The sequence below is a fragment of the Crocodylus porosus genome, unplaced genomic scaffold (assembly GCF_001723895.1).
Source record: "Crocodylus porosus isolate Cpor-Errol unplaced genomic scaffold, CroPor_comp1, whole genome shotgun sequence".
NCBI classification, from domain to species: domain Eukaryota; kingdom Metazoa; phylum Chordata; order Crocodylia; family Crocodylidae; genus Crocodylus; species Crocodylus porosus.
In genome coordinates, this window is record NW_017728886.1 from 41112119 (window position 1) to 41117695 (window position 5577).

At 43.1% G+C, this 5577-nt stretch overlaps 1 protein-coding gene across 9 annotated transcripts in view; it reads left to right on the forward strand.

Moving 5' to 3' along the window:
* The window catches only part of AKAP9 (A-kinase anchoring protein 9), a 216142-nt gene that overhangs the window by 7920 nt on the left and 202645 nt on the right, over window positions 1-5577 (forward strand). The window lies entirely within an intron of this gene.

Consider the following 5577-nt stretch of genomic DNA (forward strand, 5'->3'; position numbering starts at 1 on the left):
GGTGGCGGGCTCATAGGCCGGCGGCGCGGGACAAGCGTGAGGCCTGGTGCCCGGGGGCGGGGACGTGCTCGCACCTCCTTCTGCAGCCAAAAAAAGCAAGATCTCAGAGCTGACACTTCCCAGAAGGCAGAGCAGGATGGCTATCACTAGCCACTTTGTCAGCGCGGCAGCTCCATTTGGTCTCTGGATGCTGGCAGGGGCTGTGTCTTTCCTGCTGAGAGACTTTCCCTTTATTTAGATAAGGGGTGTCTAAGCTGCAGCCTGTGGAGCCATGTTGTTGGGCGCATAAGCCAAGAATTTGGGTGTGGAGCCAGTGGGGGCAGGGCTCGCCACTAAATTCCAGGGTCGGGATCGCCCCGGGGCCCTGTTCTGGGGCGGAGGGGTGAGCGACAGCTGCGTTAATCCCCACAGCTCCCTGAGTCAAGGGAGCCACAGGTGCTTGGCTTTCAAGAAGTTCCAGAGCTCCTGCATGAGAGAGACCAGGCAAGGTGGTGTCCAGTGCGGTCGTGCTTGCATGAATGCCTTAGAGATGGACTGTAAATGTTCTCAATACTCTTGGTTGGTTGCTGTTGTTTATGTCTGTTTCAAAAGGAGTAAGTGAGCAGGGGCCTGTTCTGTGCAAAACTGGACACTTGCAAAAGGTCCTTCTCCCTGGAGGATCTAATGCTGTGTCTCTGGACAAGGCTATGCCATGTAGACATCAAATCTAGCTCAAAATAAGCTGGTTCACGTACTAAAACTAATATAGGGCATTTATACACATGCTCTCGGAGGCACTTTAAGTAGAGTGGCTCCAAGAGCTGCTCTTATTAAAGCACCTGAGCATCTCATGTATCAGTGTCCCCATGCTGAAAAATGGCAGTAGGGGTGCTTTAACTGAAGTTCATTTGAGGAGCTTTAATTAACAAGCCCTCACTGCCATTTTTCAGTGTGAGGACGCTGATATACAAGATGAGGGAGTCTGCTGAAGCACAGTAATTATCACACTCTGACATGCTGTAATTACAGTGCATTGGAACACCTTTGCTGCATGTGTACAAGCACCTGTAGGTGCAATTGTGTGCTTCCCAGGCTAAGTTAACCTGGCTGTGGAGCATGGCATTGCATCCTGTGTGCAGACAACTAAATATTGGGATCTAAACAAACAAGTAAACAGAAGCTGTCAAGAGATTGGCCAAAAGAAGAGGATAATGGCACTTCTGTATTTGTATGTATTTTTTTTTTGTTTAGTTCCTTCTTTATTTATATAATTAAATAGTAGTAGGTTTGTTTTAGTTTGATATGACTACTTGAGGAAGGGATTTTAGATATGTAAGTAATAGTGTTTTGGTTACCTTGTGGCTTTGTTAGAGTACAGACTCATTTATTTGTGGAAAAACTCTTTGGAGCATGGGGCAATTTTCTCAATGAGAAATTAATTATATTCCAACTTGTTAGTGGTTATTATAAACAATGGTGAATAAAAAACAAACTTAAGTAAGTTACAGTAAAGTTAGGTGGCAAATATGAGTAACCTGTACAAACTTAATGTTCTGTATTTCCAAAAGTTCTGTGCAAGAATCCCACAAATGACAATGACAATAGTCAGCAGTTTATTGAGATACTGTATTTAGGAATGTGCTTTAGTTTTTTTGTAAACAGTTAAAACTGCCATTTAATAGAAAACTTCTGTTGCTTAAAACCTATGGGAGTGAATTTGTTCTCTAAATAGAACCAGTGGACATTTTTATTGTTCATGCTGAACATGTTTGTAAGCTAATGTTAATAGGCGTCAAAAAGATCTTTGCACAGCAGTGTCAACAATCCTTGTTCCTTATGAAAAGTGCTGTATACACAGCTGGAGGAGGTGAGGGGGAACTAGCAGTCTTTAACTGGTGATAGACTGCTATTTTGCTAAGTGGGAGACAGCGTTTATCATTTTACTATTTCTGCTTCCTTGGAAGTTTCTTCTGCATACACTGACTTCCCCACCTCAGTTAACAGTAGAAACTTAAAGTGCAACAAGTGTAACTATATATTACGTGACTTCTTTACCAACGTCATGGACCAGCTTAACAAGCTCTTGTATTTGATAGATCCCAACACCTGATCCAGTGCTCCCTCAAGAAAAGTCACCTGCTTTGGTGTTTGCTACTCTGTTACAACACCCTTGGTATACTCCATACATCATAATTTTGGAAGAAGCATGGTGAGGTCCTCAAATGCTAGGTTTATTGGGGCTTTGTTCATGGTTAATTTCCAGCAGTTCCATTTGTTAGGGCTGCCAGAAAAGAAAGAGCAAAACCTTGCCTTGGTACCATCTTAAGGCATGGGTTCCCAATATGAAAGAGACCCAATATGCACCAGCCAGTGCTGAAACAAGGCATGTGCAACTTGTGCCTGCATGCATGTCTTAAATGTTCAAACTTCAAAATGGAGAGAACCTAAGTGGAAAAGCACAAACGCACCAAAATTCAAATACATGATTATGATAAATTACAAATGTGCTTGGATTCATGCTTTTACTTAAGCTCAATCACCACAATATCTGTTGTAATTAAATGTGTAGAGCACCCAAACAACACCCATACCTAGCAATTTATTTACAAAAGAGGTTTTTAAGAAATACTGTACAAAACAATCACAAAGAAAGGTCCACATGTATAGTTTAGCATGCTGTTTGGGTCTAGTTCCTTAGTTTTCCCCAAAGTTACTTTCTCCTGGAAGATGATAATTTTCAGACTTTGGCAGTACAGATGGCTCTCGATTTCTGATTCTGGCATCCAGGGTATGCTTCCCAGCAGTTTCACTGAATTTTGTGAGCTGTTAACTTCTGCCAACAATGGACAGGAAAGTCTTCCAGTATATCTGGGGAGTGTTTGTGACACTGAACTAATGCTGGCACAGGTTCTGGGGACACTGATTAAACTACTCCTTTTCCTTGTGCTTGCTGTGCTTGTTACAGTAACTAGTTTTCAGCTTTAGTCTGTACTTTTTTTCTTCCTTTGAGCACTTCTTCCTTTCTGAAGCCGGTTCCTTGCCTGGCCTTAAATGGAACTCTTCTCCAAAGTCTAATTCTTTTAAGCTCTGTTTCTGGCTGCTGCTTAGCTGTTGGCTCATAAGCCAATTGCTTACATATGTTCTGTTTTTTCTCCACTCATGTTCTGATAGTCATGTCTCAAGGATTTTTCTTCCCCCCTGTTGGTGACTGAGTCACATTGTATCATCCATTAACTAGATGTTATGAATCCCTGTCCCTTCCCCAATGATTCCGAACAAATCCTTTAATTAAAGTCCTTGTTTCAAAGAGTGTGTCGCACAGAAATTGGGGAGAAGACTTTGAACAACTTTTGTTAACGTGGAAGTTTTGTTTTCAAACGTGTGAAAGGTGCTCACTATATTGGGTGGATGCTGCTTCAGTATTTGTTTGTATCTAAATCAAAATAAATGTACAAGCCTGTGTTATGAATTGTTAACTGTATGGATTCACTATAGTATAGTCAAAGTAATTGTAATAAACTTCTGATGTAAACAAGTTTTAGGAAGGAAAATTCTAATGCTATTAAAATACTGGTTTGCAGAGAAACTTAATCCTTAAATTCAAGATAAAACATCCAATTGTCTTGTGGTTTTTGATGTCAGCAAACCTCTTGGTGAAATTATATCCTTCTGCACAGAGAGGATGCATAGTAGCCAGTGGCTAATGCATAAAATGATGATGGTAATCACCAAAGACAAAACTTTGTAAGGCCAGCAGCTCCCTTCTATAGCTTGGGATGCTGATGAGAGGGCTGCATTTTTTTTTTGTTTTTTCCTGCTGAGAGACTTTCCCTTTATTTAGACTAGGGGTGTCAAAGATGCGGCCTGTGGAACCATGTTATTAGGCACACCAGGCTCCTGGAGAGAGGGACTAAGGATTTGGGTATGGAGCCAGCAGGGGCAGGGCCTGCCACTATTCTGCAGAGTGGATCCTCACTGGGGCCACTTTTGGTGGAGGGGTGAGCGATGGCTGCATTAGCTCACTTGGCTCAGGGAGCTGCAGGGGTTAAACACTCCTGGTTGGTTTTTTTTCCTTCACTACACTGCAGCATTAACACAACTTTCAAATCCTTCTAGTTCTGTCTGGGTATGAGCTAAAACAGGGCTGTCCAGTTTGAGTGGCTGGGGACTGCATGCCACACCAGGGGATGCATTAGTGTGGGCCACATGCTTCCTGGATTTGCTGCCTCATGGGTTGTCCCCTCCCTGCCCAGCTCTTCCAGCACTCTGAGCTGTGCCCTACTGCCTTGTGGGGCAGGGTATGAAAGCCAGAGGAGGGAAGAAAAGCAAGGAATCCTTTACTCAGTGCTTCCCAAACTCTTGCTACCCAGTGCCCTTTCTTCTAGCTTAAAAGTGGTCACATTAACACCCACAACCCAACACCCCCTTGTGGTATTCAGTGTTAACAAACTTCCCAGTGAAATTATATCCTTCTGCACAGAGAGGATGCAGTGTTATCATTGCTCCCCCACAGCCACATTTCCAGAGCCATGGGAAGCCCTGTGGGCCAGATGATGTGGTTCTGTGGGCTGGATCTGATGTTCATAACGTTTTTTTCATGGCATGCCTCCAGCACTCTTGCAGCACACTGGTGTGCCACAGTATACCCTTTAGCAATCGCTTCCCTAGCTGCTGCTGCAGTGGGAGCAGTGTGAAGAGTGGTGGCTGGTTGGGAGCCTGGGGGCTGCAGGTTTAACCCCTGAAGGCTACATGTAGCCTTCCAGGCCACCAGATGCACATCCCCAAGTTAAAATAATGTTTCTTCTATGCCAGGTTGCTTAGAGACCTTTTTTACCTTCTTCCAAAGGTAACCTTTGAAATTGGTAATTGTGTAACTCTCTAAATCAAAATTATTTGCATGGTGATAGACCTCAGTGATACAAAGTCATTGAAATTTACTGCAACATCTATTTCAGTCTTTGACAACTGAATAGAAGAATATAATAAAAGCTGGGGAAGAAAATATTCTATTATTTTAATCTGATTCTAATATATTCTATTATTTTATTTTTTCCAGAATACAAGTAATGAATTTTACAATAGCCTGGTTCATAATGTTCATAAAATTGTAGATTCCTATAAATCAGGGGTGGGCAATTATTTTGGGTGGAGAGCCACTTGACCAAGTTTTGGCAAACTGCTGCAGGCCGCAAGAGTAGCCCTACCCCTTGACATGTGCCCCACCCCATCTGGGGACTAGAAGTTCTGCCCCCTAACCCCTGACCTTTCCCACCAGAAGTCAGTCTCCTTGTCCCCCAGAAGTACTTCTTTCAGCAAGGGGGTTTGCCTTCTTAGAACCAGAAGAATACCAGATTTATAATCTAAAAATCAAACACCCACAACATTTATTAATTTGATTTCAGAAAATATTTTTGTCCTGATTTTACGTGTGTTTGTGTAGTGTACGAGAGGTGATTGTATAATAGCTTGAAACTAAGTCTTCCTCTTGCATATTGTGTGGGGGGGGTGAGGGGTATGGGTGGGTATAGATTTGTGGGGGGCTGTGGGTGGGTATGTGGGATGGGGGAGCGTGGGTGGATATGGGGTTTGTGGGGTGCT